Below are 17,935 nucleotides of genomic sequence, written 5' to 3'. Positions count from 1 at the left end.
TAACTTAGAAAAGAGATAGTTTTGTGGAGAAAGAGAACAGATTTCAAACCCTGAGGATACTAAAAGCAGATCATCTCCAGATGAAACTCCAAAGGATGATATGAATTGGTCCCCTTCTCATAAGGTTCTCTTGGAAGAGTTCAAAAGAGATCTTAAAAGAGATAAGAAAAATGGGGAAAGGAAAGGAAAACTTTGTGAGAGGGTTTAGAAAAGGAAACAGAAACTATCTGAAGAAAACTCTTTAAACAATACATTTAGTAAAATAGGGAAAAAACATATAACTCTTTACAAAATAGAATTTGACAAAATGGAAAAAAAACAAAGTTTGAAAAATTTAATTTGTGAAACAAAAAAAAAAAATACATTGAACAAAACATCATTTAAAATTTCAATTGGCAAAATACAAAAGTGTAATGGGCTGAGGTTTGAGTTGATGCACTGAGGTCCCAAGTATGTGAGGCTAAATTGGACTATATTAATATACATGATTGGATAAAGAAGTCTAGCTAGCTTCTTGACTCAGCTGCACACATTGCTATCGCCCATTCCCTTCCACCTCCGATCTTTCTTCACTGAGAATAAAGAGTGACGATTTTCCCCTAACCTGAATTCCTGACTCTGGCTGATTTTAAAATATGCGATCTTCACACAAAAGGAACTAAAAAAGATAACTGAAGAAAATAATTCACTGAAAATTGAACAAATGCAAATGAATGACTCAATGAGACATCAAAAATCAGTCAAACAAAACTAAAGAAAAATGAAAAAAGAAAAGAAAATATAAAATACCTCATTGGAAAAACATCTGACCTGGAAAATAGATCTAAGACAATCTAAAGCTTATTGACCTTCCTGAAAAAACATGATGAAAAAAGCTGAGACATCAGCTTTCAGGAAATCATCAAGGAAAACTGCCCTGATATGTCCTAGAGCCAGAAGATAAAATAGCCATTAAAAAATTCACCAAACACCACCTGAAAGAGACTCCAAAATGAAAACTTCAATGCATATCGTAGCTAAATTTCAGAATTATCAAATTATCATATCATGGAAGAATTATTGCAAGCAGCCAGAAACAAACAATTCAAATATCAAAGAGCCACAGTCCTGATCAAGACCTGGCAGCTTTCACCTTAAAGGTTCGAAGGGCTGGACTCTCATATTCCCCAAGGCAAAGGAACTTGCATTGCAGCCAACAATCAACTCTCCAACTAAATTGAGCGTTATCTTTGAGGGAAAAAGATGGACACTGGATGATACAGATAAATTTCATTTATTTCTGATGAAAAGACCAGAGCTGAACAAAAATTTTCACCTCCAAATACAGAAACATCAAAAGGTAAAAAGAAAAAAAACTCTTTAAGAACTATACTTCTGTTGGGTATTCATAGTGCTGATATAATTTTGATTTTATTGTAATAATATGGAAAAGCCTAAACTAGAGGTAGAAAGAGGATTGTACCAGAAAAAGGGAAAAATGGAGGTAAAATGAGAGAAATTACACCTCATAAAGAGGCAAAGAAGGACCTAGTATGAGGAAGGGAAAGAAGGGAGGTAGATGAACATTGAGTAAATCTTACTTTCATCAGATTTGAGAGAATGTCACATATACTTGTTTTCACAGAGAAACTTCTCTCATATTATAGGGAAGTGGGAGGGGAAAAGGGAAAGGAAAGGGGGAAGCTAATAGAAGGAAAAGAGAAGCAGTTGAGGAAAGATATAAAAATGGGAAGGAGGTATTGGGGGGGGGGGGCTGGAGGAAGCAGACCCTGGGGATCTCCGAGAGAGAAGAGTTCTGATCAAAATGGCAAGAGGAGAAGGTTGTTTGAAGGGAGGTGGTGGTCAGAAGCAAAATACTGGGAAAGAGGAAAGAGGGAGAAAGGAATAATTATGGGCAAATAAGATGGCAGGAAGTACAGAATTAGACATTTTCACTGGGAATGGGAATGGGAATGAACTCTCCCATAAAGAGGAAGCAAATAGCAGACTGGATTAAAAGCTAAAATCATATAATATGTTCCCCCCCCCAAAAAAAAAAAAAAAACATTTAAAGCAAGGTGAAACATACAGAGTAAAAAGGTAAAAGGCTGCAACAGAATCTATTATGCTTCCTGTGTAAAGTAAAAAAAAAAAAAAAAAAAAGCAGCAGTAGAGACCCTGATCTCTTATCGAGCAAAAACAGATCTAATTAAAAGATAAAGAAGAAAATTATATCTTGTTATATAAAGGGTATCAAAAATAATGAAGCAAAAGCAGTATTAAATATATATGCAGTGAGTGGTATAGCACCCAAATTCCAAAAGGAGAAGTTAAAAGAGCTGCAAGAAGAAATAGACAGCGAAACTACTAGTGTGGGATCTCAACCTTGTTCTCTCAAAACTGGATAAATCGAATCTCAAAATAAATAAGTAGTTAAGGAGATAAATTCAATTTTAGAAAAGTTATGTATGATAGATCTTTGGAGAAAATTGAATGGAGAGAGAAAAGAGTATACTTTTTTCTCAGTAGTTCATGAAATCTATACAAAAATTAACCATGTATTATTGTGGCACATAAACCTCAAAATCAAATACAGAAAGGCAGAAATAATAAATGCAATTTTTCAGGTCATGATGCAATAAAAATTACATGTAATAAAAGACCAGGGGAAAATAGACCAAAAAATAATTAGAATTTAAATCTAATCCCAAAGAATGAATGGGTGAAACAACAAATCATAGATATAATCAACAATGTTATCCAAGAGAATGACAATAATGAGACAACATACCAAAAGTTGTGGGATGCAGCAAAAGTAATTAGGGGAAATTTTATATCTCTAGATGCTTACTTGCAAAAAATAAAGAGAAGATCAATGAATTAGGCTTGCAACTAAAAAAGTTAGAGCAAGAACAAATTAAAAATCCCCAATTAAATACCAAATTTGAAATTCTGAAAATAAAAGATGAGATGAATAAAATTGAAAGAAAACTATTGAATTAAGAAATAAAATTAAAGAGTTGGTTTTATGAAAAAAAGCAACAAAATTGATAAAAAACTTTTAGGTATTTTGATTAGAAAAAGAAAAGAAAATCATAGTCTCAAAAATGAAAAGGGAGAACTTTTCATCAATCATATCAGTCTCAAAAATCAAAAGGGAGAACTTTTCATCAATCATATCAGTCTCAAAAATCAAAAGGGAGAACTTTTCATCAATGAAGAGGAAATTGGAGCAATCATTAGGAGTTATTTTACCCAATTTAACATCAATAAATTTGATAATCTAAATGAAAGGAAGGAATATCTACAATAGGAATTTGTATGTGATGGGGGGTGCTAGACCCCTGACTCAAAAGAGTCAGGAGGCATTTCCAGATACAGAAAGAAAGCATGGGCTCTGTCCTTGCAAGGAGAGGTCCCAGCACACCAACTGAACAGCCCAGCATGGCATGGGACCCCAGACCATAACAAGGGAAAGGGATTAAATAGCAAAAGACTGAGATTCATTGGATGGATTGAAAAGGAAATAACTATTGATCAATCATCAGCAATGATGTCTAGGTCCTATAGGTCATGTGATTTCCTGAAATTTAAGCCTAGAGTCTGATAATGTCTACCCTACTCTAAGAATAGGGATCATGTGACTTCTGAAATTTAGACCTAAGGTCCTACAGCCTCTGAAAAATCATCCACGGTCCTTTTCAGTCCCTCCTCTTTATTTCATATCGTCTCACAGCAGTCCTCATACATTTCTTCCACTAAGATACCTTTGTTATTTAGGCCTTCTGCTCAGTATCCACTGCAACCTGCCCTCTACCATTTAGAACCATCACCCCCATATCAATGCAAGCTTTCAGGAACCATTTTAATGAAGAAATCTTGAGACATTCTAGCGCTTAAGTCTATAACCAAGCAGGTGCTAGGATAATGGCACTTAAAGCAATGAGCATGAGTCAGAAACACTGCTTCCACCAGCTCCCACCATTTCAAAAAAGTGAAGTTTACAGGCAAAGACAACTAAAACACTCAATTATATAGCAAAGTTTCTTGGCTTTTACTCTGGGCTTCAATCTTACCTTGTAGTTATTTGAAATGTATTAATGCATTTTATGGATCTTCTTTGTTTTAGAAAAGCCAAGATTATCTATAGTTCACCTGTTGGGAAGAGCTTTCTGCTACCAAGAAAATGGACCATCCTAACAGCCAGCACGTGTTTATTCATTATTCACTGCAAAAATAAGAAATCATCGTATTTGTTGATATTGACATTTGGCTATGCTTTTCAAGGTAACCAGCATGCAAGGGATGAAGATGACTAAGAGTTTCAAAGACAACACATGTGGCCTGCCACATAATTACTTTATTTCTATAATCAGTGCATCTCTAAATTTTTGAGATCTAGATAGAGGAGGCTTGGAAGTAGAAAGAAATACAGCTCTTCAACTAACTTTATATTTACTTTTTAAAATCTGCAAAGGATAATACCTGTACTTTAGCAATGTCCACTTCTGATGCCCAGGGTGGGTGATAAGGGTGATTCAGCATAGGAAAAGGCAGAGCACAAGTTTGAGACAGGCCCAAGCAAAATAGAGTGACGTATATAGGCTCTCAGTTATGAACTGTGTATGTGTCATTCAAGCATCAGCCCAGATGTTCACAGAAGCTTACCAGCAGAAGACAAGTGGATGGAGGTGAGTCTTCTTTCTTTTTTTTTTAAGGGGGGAAATAGAAATTTCTGAAAGATTTCTAGTTAAATACCAAGATGCAGCACTCTTAAATCATTGGGATTAAATTGTAGATCTTTTGACACAACAAAAATCTTTAAACACCCAGACAAGTCCCCTTGCAGAGTACATCTCCCCCAAAATATTTAATGAAAGATAGCACTTTAAGGTTTACAAAGCATGTTGCATGTATGACCTCACTGAATCCTAGTAGGTATTATTATTAATATCCCCATTTTACAGATAAAGAAACTGAGGAATGAAGAGATTAAATCACTTGCTTAGAAGTCACATAGCTACTAAGTATCTGGATAGGATGCCAATTCTAGTCTTCCTGAATCCAAATTCAGCATGTTATCCACTAAACCATCTATGGTTTCTCAGCTATCAATACTAAATTTCTCCAACTTACTATTCTCCTTTCTATACAAATCATTTTAATTGTTATTTAGTGAAATCTTACAAAGATCATGACAGGTAAATTTCCAGATCCAATGCATTTCACTACAAATTAAATTTATCTTCCTATCCTCAGTTTTATTTGTAACAGAAAGGGAAAAAAAAACTTTAAAAAAAAATTACTCTCATATCCTACTACTTTATTGAAAGCATTAATTGCCTCAATTAATGAAGATAATGCTGCTTCCTCTTTACAAGTATTGTTGTCTTAATTTATTTTCCATGTCTTATTTATAGCTAGCATTTCTCATGCTTTGTGAAGAAATAGTGGAAACAGTAGGCATCTCTGCCTTATCTTGGATTTACCTGACAAAATTCCTAAGGCAATGCTTGATTTTAGACATACTACCTTTGATCCTATTAAAGAAACCTGTTTTGATTCCTATGGTTTTCAGTGTTTTTAATATGAATAGAGTGATTATTTTGTATTTTTTTTTAATCAAAGGCTCTCTTTTCACCTAATTGAAAATTAAGTGATTTTTATACTTTTTGTTACCTCCCCACTCGACCTCAGTTTCCTAATCTGTAAAATTAGGAGCTAGAGTTACATCACCTTTCGAGTCTAGCACTTGAATTTGTGCACTAAATTTGTGATTCAAGATGGGGGGAGAGCAATAGGAGGAAGGGAAGGGCCCCTCTTCTGCCATGTAGTCAGTCAATCAACTTTTATCAAGCACCTTACTATGCCCCACTCCCAACAGGATGTGCTGTTCCCAGATGGATGGCAAACTCACCCAATGGCCCAAGTCAAAGTGTCCACTATCAAAGCAAGGGAATATTGAAGAATTCTGCCCAGGTAAGTGGGAAAGGTAGAAGGTCCAGTTTCTTCTGCCAAACTATCAGGGTAGTTCTGTAGAAAAACTGTCCAATTCTGAGGAAATTCCATTCATTAAATTGGAGGCAACTCCTTTGCCAGGGATGTCTTACTCATCTGATCCTGAAATTGCCAAATGCCTATTAATATGCCACCAAATAACTTCCTCCTCCTAGAAATGCAAAAATCACAACAGATAGCCTGGCACAGAGGGGAAGAAAGCAAAAAGGGAACTCGGCTTAATCTGCAACTGGGAGGAGGGAGGAAAAGGTGTTTTACCCATGAAGTTATACAATGAATCCTATACAATGTAGCTTTCTGCACACAGTGTATAAACAATGTCCCTAAACTGCTGTCTCCTTCCAATCCTTGGGTTCTAGTGCATGCAAATGTAAAATTCTTAGATTGTGAAGTTCTAAAGGATAAGGAAGAGCTGAATGAAGCAAAGCAGCCTAGAAGATATTTAGATGAAAAAAAAAATAAGAAAGTCCACACAAATACATTTAGACACTCACTGGACCTAAAGCAGAAAAAGGAGGGAGGGCTCCAAAGCTTGCAGTTCATTTAGAAAAAGCCAAGATCCATTCCAAATAAAAAGATGGGAAGAGCAGAAAAATATCTCTTCTACTGTTTAGATTTTTTTTTCAACAGTTCTTTATGGTTTTTTCCCTCCATCCTGTCTTTAGGATAACTTTTGAGGGCCTTATCTAAAGTAAAGAAATGCTTCTAAGTGCTGTAATGGGATGGGACTGACCAGTTTAATGAAGGCAAACTCCAGGCCTATATGAGTTGCTCCTGCCAGAAGGTGTCAAACAACTATCGAATACCGTGTGAGTTAATAAAACCTAATGAAAATGATCCCTGTCCACCTGAGAACAGTGATTCTCCCGGGTACAGCATCTTGATGTAGCCTATTACTTCAACTTAGCAAAGAGAACATTCAACAGGAATCTGGCTGCTAATCAGCACTGAAAAATCCTTCTGTAGACTACAGACTTTCTCTAGGTTCCCTGTGAAATGAGGGTTTCTCATAGAATGATTTAGATGAAGTAATAGACTTGTCATGAAAAAAGATCTGGATTCAAATTCTGTCTTCCAATTCAAATCAATCCAGTTTGTCCCAGTCTTCCTACTTGTCTCCTACTCTATAAAATGGGAGAATAATAATATATATAATAAATTAACTTAAAAGGTATAAGGAGTAAATGAATAATGGATATAAATCATCTAGCAAACCTTTTTAAGTGCTTTATGAACAATATTATCAGAAGTACTCTGCTCAGATAACTGTATATGTATACATACAGTGGATTTAACATATATTTTAACATATTTAACGTGTATTGGTCTACCTGCCATCTAGGGGAAAGGAGGGGAAAAGTTGGAACAGAAGGTTTTGCAAGGGTCAATGTTGAAAAATTATCCATGCATAGTTTTGTAAATAAAAAGCTATAATAATAATAATAATAAAAGAGCAGTATAGCTTAAAACAACACACACACACAAAAAGTACTTGCTTTTACAAATAGCAATCCATACTAGGACCCTTTCATGTTCCATTTCCTGTTCCAACTCTCTAATCAAAATTTGCCTGACTTGCCCCAGACACTCAGGGCCCAATAATAGGTGCTAAGAATTACCCAATGTCATTTATTTTTAATTGAAGCTTTTCAGAAATGATACTTTAAACAAGAATTTCATATATTTCCACTGTGTAGAGGAAGTACCACAGGGAATTTTTTTTTTTTAATGTTTCTCAAATCATATCACATACCCCCGCCAAGGAAGGAAGGAAGGAAGGAAGGAAAGAGCTATTGTTCAAATGAGTTTGAGTATAGATTAAAGAAGCCATTTTTGCCTCAATTTTTATCTAACCTTAATGGTATTTTTTTCCAAGTCAAGAGGCCAAAAACTTTATTATGTTGCCATAAGGTGGGCAAAGTTGGGGAAAGATTTCAACTAAATTCCTAACTAACTTGCAATTTACAAGGGTAAAGGAGGGTACTTTTTATTGTTAAGGATAACTTGGGGGGTTGACCTCCTGATTAAATACTGTGTCTATAAAGTCAAAATAGCCTTCTAACAATGTAAAGAACTCAAGAGACCATTGCAACAAACGCCCATTGAAAGGCAAGATTATCTTGTCAATGACCCTCTCCTGATCAAACTAATTCTGTCAAACAGACCTGTTAAAAAACCTTGCATCTAGGGGCCATCTCCAGTCATCCTGATCTCTATCTAGAAACTGGACACAGATGGTCCCAGAGGAGAAAGTGAAGCAAGTGAACCTTGGACAGCTCTTCCTCGCTTAAATTCATTTGTTTTTCAAGGCCATAGGCAAAATTAGGCTGGCTGGATATCTGTCTCCAAAGGTGATAGCACTAAATGGGATGGGCCAACATAATCACGCCTTTTCCCACTCTGAATTTCCAAGATTTTGTAGAGTAGGAAGGATGCAACGCATGTGTTTAAAATATTTGATGGATTATATTTGTTATTGAACAGCTGGTATGAATCTATAATCTATACCTTGAAATGCAGATAATAGACACACTTTTCACAACTTGATTTCAAAGGATTTCTATATCTACCCTCTCATATCTTCCCACCATTCTTGCATAAATCCCTTTTATTATCCACATTTTACAGATAAGTAAATTGATTTCATAGAGATTGTGTTGGTTTTTTGCTCAGTATTTCGTACTTAGTCTGTCTGAACTAAGTGTCTGAACTAAGATCTCAAGTCAAGTCTTCTGATCCTTACATATCAACCTGAATGACAGAAATTTTTAAGTCGGCACTTTAATAGTAAAATAACAATAACGGTCATTTACATTTTCATAAAACTTGAAAGTTTACAGAATGGTTTTCTCAGAACCTTTCATGAACGCAAATGTTGTTATCCATCCCCATTTCTATAGGTGAGTAAACTTGAGTCTCACAAGGAACATGTAATATTGAAAAATCAGGACATTTATATTGTTAAGCATAGGATAGCAAGAGAAGAGGTAAGACAACACAGAATATGTTTTAGTGCCAAATGAATATGTAAAGGGCACAAGGATTTGGGGTATAGGTAGAGAAAATTGCCCACTCCATCAAGCCCTTTTCCACCTTATTTTCTAGTTGATTTGTAGCACTGCTAGGGGAATTATAGAGACTTAAATTGACCCTTTCACAACAAATCTACCAGTGCCTTTGCAAATTGGCTAAGTAGAATTCACAAGATTATTTCAAGAGAGACAGATTCTCTACCCTAGGGTGATGCTAAGTGAAGTGAGCAGAACCAGGAGATCATTGTACACAGCAACAAGATTGTACGATGATCAATTCTGATAAACATGACTCTTTTCAACAATGAGATCATTCAGGCTTGTTCCAATAATCTTGCGATGATGAGAGCCTAAAGATGAGAGAGATCTAAAGCCAGGAGAGGACTTTGGGAACTGAGGGTTGATTACAATATAGAATTTTCACTTTTTGTTATGTTTTGCTTGAATTTTATTTTCTTATTTTTTTAAACTTTTTGATCCGATTTTTCTTGTGCAGCATGATAATTGCCTATTTTGGATTTAATATATAGTGTAACCATGTTTAACATATATTGGATTACATGCCATCTAGGGGAGGGGGTGTGGGGAAGGGGGGAGAAAAGGGGAACACAAGATTTTTCAAGGGCCAATGCTGAAACAATGATTCTTGCATGTGTTTTAAAAATAAAAAACTTCAATAAAAATAAGCAAAAGGAAATTTAACAAAAGAGTGTGAATGGAGGTAAAGAGTGTTTGGGAAGACAGAGAAGAGGAGAAGGAGGAAAATGTCAATTTTGTTGCCTTATCAATAAAGAAAGCCATATAGCTGTCTTGGACATGAACCAGAGAAAGAAAAGAACAAAAGCTTAAATCAAAAGTTTTACAAAGGATATCGAATTCCCCTTTTCTATCCATGCTAGACACAAACATATTTTTTTCCTTATTAATGGACAATCAGACAAAGACTAGAATTTTAAGTTTTGCATTGAGATGTTTTTGATCTTTGGCCTTTAAAAATACATGCTAGGTAGAAGCTGACACTTTATTTTAGTGAGAATCAGTGGGAAATACAGTTTGAAACCCAATTAAGACAGAATGGCTTGGATTCAGGAAACTTAAGTAACAAACAAGCTTCCTGTCTCTGCAAAAATATTCCAACCTGCAATGCAGAGGTGATTGGAGGGTGGTAACTGATATAATGGAAAAATGGTTCTGTGTGATGGCATCACTACCTCAAAAACTAGGATAAAAAGCCAGAAAGTCTCAACAGTGGTGCTCTGTGTGAGAGAGAAATAGAGACACAGACAGGGACACAAAGAGAGGGAAGAGGGAGGGAAGAAGAGAGAATAAAATGACTGTGTGTGTGTGTGTGTGTTCCATAACCTGCTACTTAGTCAACTAAGAGGCTGCCTTTTGCTTCTTGTCTTCGAGAAGCTCTCACACGTAAGAGGCTTCATGATACAGACTTTCTCAGGGGTGGGGATAGCTGCATATGCGTAGGACGAGGAATGAGGGAGTCTGTATTATGGAGCGAGGTGCGTAATTTTGTGGGAAGACATTGTTCTAGAGATGAATGTGAGAGACACTCCTTGTAGCAGCAATAGAAGGTGGATAAGATGCTTGTTCCTCTGTCCTCAGTGGGGGAGCATCTGGGATACAAGTGAGATCATGAGAGAGAAGCCTCTTCTGTTGACTCTGGGGAGATAAACCATCTGAGACTCACCTACAAAGGAAATGGCTTTTTGTTGTTATCCTGAAGAAATGTAGGTTAGGACTTTCAAGCCTCTCATTCTGGCCCTTCAGGCTCACATTGTAGTTACTACTTTGCCCTTACATCTTGTGGATTTGAGAATATAAATAAGAGAGAACTCTTAGGGGAAAGAAGAAGCAGCAGGGTTGCAAGCCCATGGACTGTAAGCCTGACAGGTCCATAGGATGTTGTGAAATCAAAGAATATTGGAATGATTCTCAGACATTTTGTGATTTGGCCAGTCTGATAGAAGGTCCACAGCAAACAAACAAACTTTGAAGATTCTTCTTTATTATGCTGACACTTTGCCTACAAGATTTCATCCTCTATTTCTTCTGTTGTCATGCAAGGGAGTTTCTCAGTTGATTGATGCCTTTGGATTACTTTTAATGATGAGGAGGAGAAGAGAGAAGGGATGGAGAAAGAAGGAAACAGGGAAAGGGCTCTAGAAATGGATCATTTTTTTCAACTGAGTTGAGGCTGGCTCTACTGTAAAAACATATAGGACAACAAAAAGCAATAGTTGGGCTGCAGCCAATATGCTGTTAGGGCCTTCTTGAGTTGCTTGCCACTTCTTTAGCTGGGAAGATGGGGTAGTTATTGGAAACAAACCTTAGTATTTATTTGTTGACATTCTTTTTTTTTCAGGAAATCCTTGAAATTCAACATGGTGAAAAGAAATCAACTATTTTCCCATGGTGAGAATCAATTAATCAACAAATGTATTGTAATACTTGTTCCTATGTCAGTCACTGTATTAAATGAGGAAGACACCCCCCCAAAATTCATTCTAAAATGGAGGCTTCAAAGGTACATCAACTAGAATATGCCACATAAATACAGATTATATAATAGTAACATCAGCATGCATAATCCTTGTGGAATAATGAGGCTATAGAAGAGTTCAGGAGACAGGTGGACAAGGGTGATCAGGTTTGTTAGTTATGGGAATGAAGAAAAGAAACCATCTGAGGGGAAAAACATTGTTGAATCAGGAATTAAAAGATGCCTAACTCAATGGATGTTATAGGGGCTAAACAACGGGAAGAGTGGTGGATGATTGAGTCTGCAAACCAGGGTGACAGAAAAGGGAATCTCAGAAGAAGGCAGAGGGTGTGGAACAAAGAACAGATTGTGTTTTGCACACGTTGAGATTCAAGTGCAATTGGTCATTCAGATCAAAATGTCCAACACATCCTATGTGGGAATTGGGGGAGAAAGCTTGAGAGAGACTGAGGCAGGATCAATATACCTGGCACCAGTTTAAGTTTTATGTTCTGGCATAGGAGGATGATACTTGTAACTCCTGAAGATATTCTCAATATTCTGGCAGTTAGGAGGAGTATACATGAGTATACATAGCCAGAGGATAAGGTGGGTGAGTTAAATTTGAAGGGATAATATCTTTAAAAAAAAAAAAAAAATGATGAAAAGGAGACGGGAATATACCAGGAAAAGGGAAAGGGAGAAATGGAATGGTAAAAATTATCTGTCATAAGAAAAAGAGACAAGAAAAAGCTTTTTCATTGGAGGGGGAAAGAAGGAAGAGAGGTAGAGTAAGAACATTACTGTCATCAGAATTAATTCAAACAGGAGACACCATAAATACTGAATTGGGGTGTTGAAATCATCTAAGCCTGCAGGAAAATGGGAGGGGAATGGAATATGAGAAGGAGCGGGTGATAAAAGAACAAGTCATTTGGGGAGAGTTCAGGGATCAGTAGGGAAACACTTTTGAGGAGAAAAGAGAGAATAAATGTGAGGAAATACAATTAGCGATGGTAAATGTAAAAATTTTTGAAACAAGTTCCTCTGAAAGAGATCATTGTTCTCTGAGAAAAGATGAACAGAATGCTCCCAGGTGAAAAAAAAAAGTGGAAACTCCATGAACAGAGTGAAATATGCCATATATGAAACGATAGCAAAAAAAGACCTCCCCAGAGATTCTCGCTGAACCCTGCTCCAATTGGCCCCAGAGAGAAGGTTCTGGACCCCCCCCAGGTTCTGGACCCCCAACACAGCAATGTTCTGGGGTAAGTAGTTAAATGATTTTGTTGTTCTCAGTAGCACAATCATCCACAACTACTCTGAAGGACTGATGATAAAAATCTTATCCATTCAGAAAGAAGGAATGATTGTGTCTGAATAGAGATCAAAGCATTCACTATTTCCCTTTTTATCTCTCTGTTTTTAACTTAATTTTTTTTGAGGCTTTTTATTTTGCATTAGGTGGGAGATCTATATTTTTTTTCACAAACTTTATGGAAGTGTTTTTTAAAATTTCAAATGTGGTTTGTAAGCAAATGTAAAAAAAATTTTTTTAATGTAACAGGTAAAATTTAAATAAAGTAAAATTAACAAAAAAATAAAAAACAAAAAAAATTATTCACTTTTGTGTAACCTTGCATTTCAGTTAGGAAAACTCAACTTAATGAGAATATGAAAAACCAGAATGCAAAGAGTTTAGAAGAGAGAGAAAGGGGGAAGAATAATTGGAGGCCACAGTCAATAAACATTTATTATCTCATGTGGGCCAAGCTTCATAGTAAGCACTGGGGGGATACAAAATAAGGTCCAAGCCGGGTCCTGGCCTGGAGGAGCTCCCAGTCTAAGGGGATGATTCCATGCAAACAACTCTGTACAAATAAGTAGTTTATCAGAAAAATTAGAAGTAATGAAGTTGTCTCTTGGGGTTCCTTCCAGTAGGCAATGAGGGAGAGCATATGAAAAAGCACGTTCTAGTGCTTTCTCCACCAAAGGCCAGGTATCACTCTTGGTAGATCATAAATCCTAAGCTACAACGATCTTTCCCGCCCACAGTCTCTTTCCTGATTAACTTCCCCTTTGTTCATATGGTCCCTTCTTCATTCACAGACTTAGTACAGGAGCAGCAGAAGAACCAATTCCAGAAGGAAGAATAAGTGATATTCCAAAGTCCCCCTCACCATATTGTACCCTTGTCAAAGAGCAAAAATGAGCAAGTGTCCAACCTCAAGGACCAGGAGGACAGCATTCCTTCTGGGGACCTGGTCCAGGAACAGCAGAAGAACCAATTCCAGAACCAAAAACAAGTGATATTCCAAAGTCCCCCTCACCATATTGTATCCTTGTCAAAGAGCAACAATGAGCAAGTGTCCTACACCTCGAGGACCAGGAGGACAGCATTGCTTCTGGGGACTTGGTCCAGGAGCAGCAGAAGAACCAATTCCAGAAGCAAAAACAACTGATATTCCGAAGGCCCCTCACCACATTGTACCCTTGTCAAAGAGCAACAATGAACAATTGTCCAACCTCGAGGACCAAGAGGACAGCATTCCTTCTAGGGACTTGGTCCAGGAGCAGCAGAAGAACCAATTCCAGAACGAAACACAACTGATATTCCAAAGTCTCCCTCACCATATTGTACCCTTGTTAAAGAGCAAAAATGAGCAAGTATCCAACCTCAAGGACCAGGACGACAGCATTGCTTCTGGGGACTTGGTCCAGGAGCAGCAGAACCACCAATTCCAGAATGAACCACAAGCGATAAAGTCTCCCTCCATATTGTACCCTTGTCAAAGAGCAACATTGAGCAAGTGTCCAACCTCGAGGACCAGGACAGCAGCATTGCTTCTGGGGACTTGGTCCAGAGCAGCAGAACCACCAATTCCAGAACGAACCACAATTGTTAAAGTCTCCCTCACCATATTGTACCCTTGTCAAAGAGCAACATTGAGCAAGTGTCCAACCTCGAGGACCAGGAGGACAGCATTGCTTCTAGGGACTTGGTCCAAGAGCAGCAGAAGAACCAATTCCAGAACGAAAAACAAGTCATATTCCAGAGTCTCCCTCATTATATTGTACCCTTGTCAAAGAGCAACATTGAGCAAGTGTCCAACCTCAAGGACCAAGAGGACAGTATTACTTCCGGGGACTTGGTCCAGGAGCAGCAGAACCACCAATTCCAGAACGAACCACAAGCGATAGTCTCCCTCACCATATTGTACCCTTGTTAAAGAGCAACAATGAGCAAGTGTCCAACCTCAAGGACCAGGAGGACAGCATTCCTTCCAGGGACTTGGTCCAGGAGCAGTAGAACCACCAATTCCAGAACGAAACAGAACTGATATAGTCTCCCTCACCATATTGTACCCTTATCAAAGAGCAACAATGAGCAAGTGTCCAAACTCGAGGACCAAGAGGACAGCATTCCTTCTGGTGACTTGGTCCAGGAGCAGTAGAAGAACCAATTCCAGAACGAAACAGAACTGATATTCCAAAGTCTCCCTCACCATATTGTACCCTTGTCAAAGAGCAACAATGAGCAAGTGTTCAACCTCGAGGACCGGGAGGACAGCCTTCCTGCCAGGTCAACAACACAGGAAAAGGACTTTAGGGCCCCATCTTGGGTGAGAAGTTTGGCTTTCACTGCTCCCTCCTCCTTTGACTCTGGCAGTTCCTCTTATACTGAGGGAACCCTTGGCTACTGTTTTCCCCAAGCATCATCAGAAAACCACCCCAGCCTGACTTGACAAAACTGATGGTGCTCCTCTGAAGAGGTCCTCGAAAGTCCTTCCTGACCCGCACACAGAATCCAAGACATCCCCAGAGATCATCCCCAAACCCTACTCCAGTTGGCCCAAGGAAGAAGGTTCTGGACCCCAAGAAGCCATCCCAGTATGTGCTATCAAAGTAACTAATGTTGCTCCCAAAAGGACCACTAAAGTCCATCGGGTGCACAGCCCACAGAAACCAATACATCCCCTGTGATTGTCCCTGAACCCTCCTCCAATTGATGACAGGGAGAAGTTTCTGGAGCCCAAGAAGCTAACTCAGCCTATCCTGCCAAAGCCAGTGCTCCTTCAAAGAGAACCGCTACAGTCCATCCTGCCTTGGCCTCCCGATCTAAAACGACTCCCAAAGGCCCTAGGGAAAATGTTCTGGACAGCAAGGTCCATTTGGGGTAGTTTTTAAAAATTATTTTCTGGAGGATTCTAGGAAGATGGTTCAAGAATAGATTGTAAAGTTCCAGTTCTCCCGATATGGGGGTTATGAGGGACAGTAACCACTGACTCCTCCCCGAGGAAGATGGAGGGGGAAGACGAGGCTATCATGAATGTCTCTCAGCCAGGCGGTTTTTCCTAGAATAAAGACCGAAGAACATTTCCCCCCAATTCCTGCTTTTCTTTCCTCAAAGATCTAGGGGCAATGGGTGGAACAGTGAGGACTTCAGGGAGTATGATCTCCTTTAGCAAAAACGCTAGAGCTTTTTCAGTCTTACAAGGGGAGGCTTTTGTCCAGTTCATACAGGGGTTAACAAAACCCAAAAGCAGTTTGAAGCCCCTGCCGGGGGCCATGTGCAATTGTCCCCTAAGGATGGGCCCCTCCTCCATATAGGCTTTCAGGATGGGGGTTTAACAGCCCTTTCAGATTTTGCTTATCTGGGAGCTCTGGAAGGGAGGGCAGGAGTCGAGAGGGGGAAATTAAAGGTGTCCTGGTCAGGACAACCAGGAAGCAGCATGGGCCTGTATTGGAAAGCCTGTTTCCCTTGGCCTGAAGTGAATTCCTCTTCTTGTTGTCCTTTACGGAACTTTCTCTAGGTCCAGGGATGACTTGCAGTCATTGTTCCCCTGCACACACTTACTGGGGGAATGTTTGGCTGTGAAAAATCCCCTTTCTTTCCATATTGCCCCCCTCAGCATGGGAAGCACAAAAGGCACATCTGGAGTCAGAATAGATATTCACGCTCATTCCTTTCCCCAATTCTAAAGCTCTGAGGGCAAAAATGCTCTGAACCTGGTAAGAACCTCCACTAACTGGCCTGGGGTGAACTTAGGGGTTTCCTCAGAAAAACTATGGCAACCATTGCTCTAGATGGGAGGGTCACCCCAAAGACACCAAGTTGTTTTGCTAAGTAACCAAGGAGACTGCAACCAGGTCCCAAGGACTTGAGTCAAGACCCCTAGGACCTGGCCCCACCTTTCGTCAACATAGAGTAAAAGGCTTCAGGTAGGGCTGAGGTGGGGAGAGGGCAGTTTAATTTTCAAGGCTTTTAAAAGCCTGGGCCCAATCAGGCCGTGATCAGATTGTTTGCTTTCTCTCTGTTCTGAACAAAAGGGAGATGGCCCAGATATTTAACAGAGAGATAGAGAAAGGGGGCTTTCAGACACAGAAAAGCCAGAAAGTTAAGGGTTTTTTATGGCAGCTGCCAGAGCAGCCTCCAGGGCTGATCAACAGAGCAAGATATCATCTCCATACTTGTAATGTGCCTCATGGCTTCTGATTACAGAAATTTGTTGGAAGAGGAAAATATCAGGAACATGATTATAATCAGTCAAAACCAGCCCTTTAGGACCTCAGCATTGAGAGCACATACATGACAGGATAAAGCACTGTTAGTTCTGAGAACCAATCATGTAACAATTCTACCTCATAGCCAGACTCGGGAATAATCAGGTGGGAGACAGAGCTGGGAAACTGAATCAAAAGGATCTTACCTTGAGCAGAGCCCAGTGTTGTCCTCCCAGTCCTTGCCCAGATAAGACATCCAGTTCAGGAAGGCATCCCTCTGAGTAACTTGAGGCATTCTTCCCTAATGGTGGGTTACTGATTTCATGATCCATCAGGCAATCCTATCCAAATTTAAAGCTCAAAACAATATTAGGTACAGTCCCAAAAGATTTCATCTCAGTAGGAAGGTTCACTCATCAGCTCTTAGATCCTAAACTATCCCATGTGCCTGCACAGCCAGAGCTAGATGCAGGACTGTCAGGTTGGAATCCTGCTCTGGGGACTTCAAGAAAGCCATATTTCTTATCCTATTGGGTCAACAATGAAACCATTATGTACTTAAAAATTCAAATATTTTGCTGAAGAAAGATGGAGAACTTGATAGCAATAGTCATCTTCAGAGAACTTGCAGTTGTTACAAACCTCTGAAAAGTTTCTTGCAATAGAATCTTTGATATGTCACCAAAAATGACTCTGCCTTCGTGCAAATAACTAGGATACAGTTTGCAATCCTAAATTTTCAATTAACTATCAAATAACCTAATCATAAACTTCCAGAAACCTAAAGGTGAAGAGATTGGAACTCTATATCCAGAACCAAGCTTTTTTTCCAAACTTGGAAAGTTCACAAAGCAGGGGCTGAAGTCTACTTCCTTGGCCTGTCCAACCAGAAATCCCAGTCATGTCT

The 17,935-nt window shown here is 38.8% G+C and overlaps 1 long non-coding RNA gene across 1 annotated transcript; it reads left to right on the top strand.

The window, feature by feature from the left end:
- Window positions 1-1,249: 1,249 nt before the first annotated feature.
- Window positions 1,250-14,092, top strand: LOC100919439. The gene is made up of 6 exons (XR_004229798.1): window positions 1,250-1,339; window positions 4,109-4,670; window positions 5,864-5,958; window positions 6,663-6,806; window positions 11,407-11,456; window positions 13,633-14,092. It is a non-coding gene; the product is annotated as an uncharacterized LOC100919439 (long non-coding RNA).
- The last annotated feature ends 3,843 nt before the right edge of the window (window positions 14,093-17,935 follow it).

Source organism: Sarcophilus harrisii, chromosome 5 (assembly GCF_902635505.1).
Source record: "Sarcophilus harrisii chromosome 5, mSarHar1.11, whole genome shotgun sequence".
Taxonomy (NCBI): domain Eukaryota; kingdom Metazoa; phylum Chordata; class Mammalia; order Dasyuromorphia; family Dasyuridae; genus Sarcophilus; species Sarcophilus harrisii.
The sequence above is the reverse complement of the archived record's forward strand: the minus strand, read 5'-3'. Positions and strand labels throughout refer to the sequence as shown.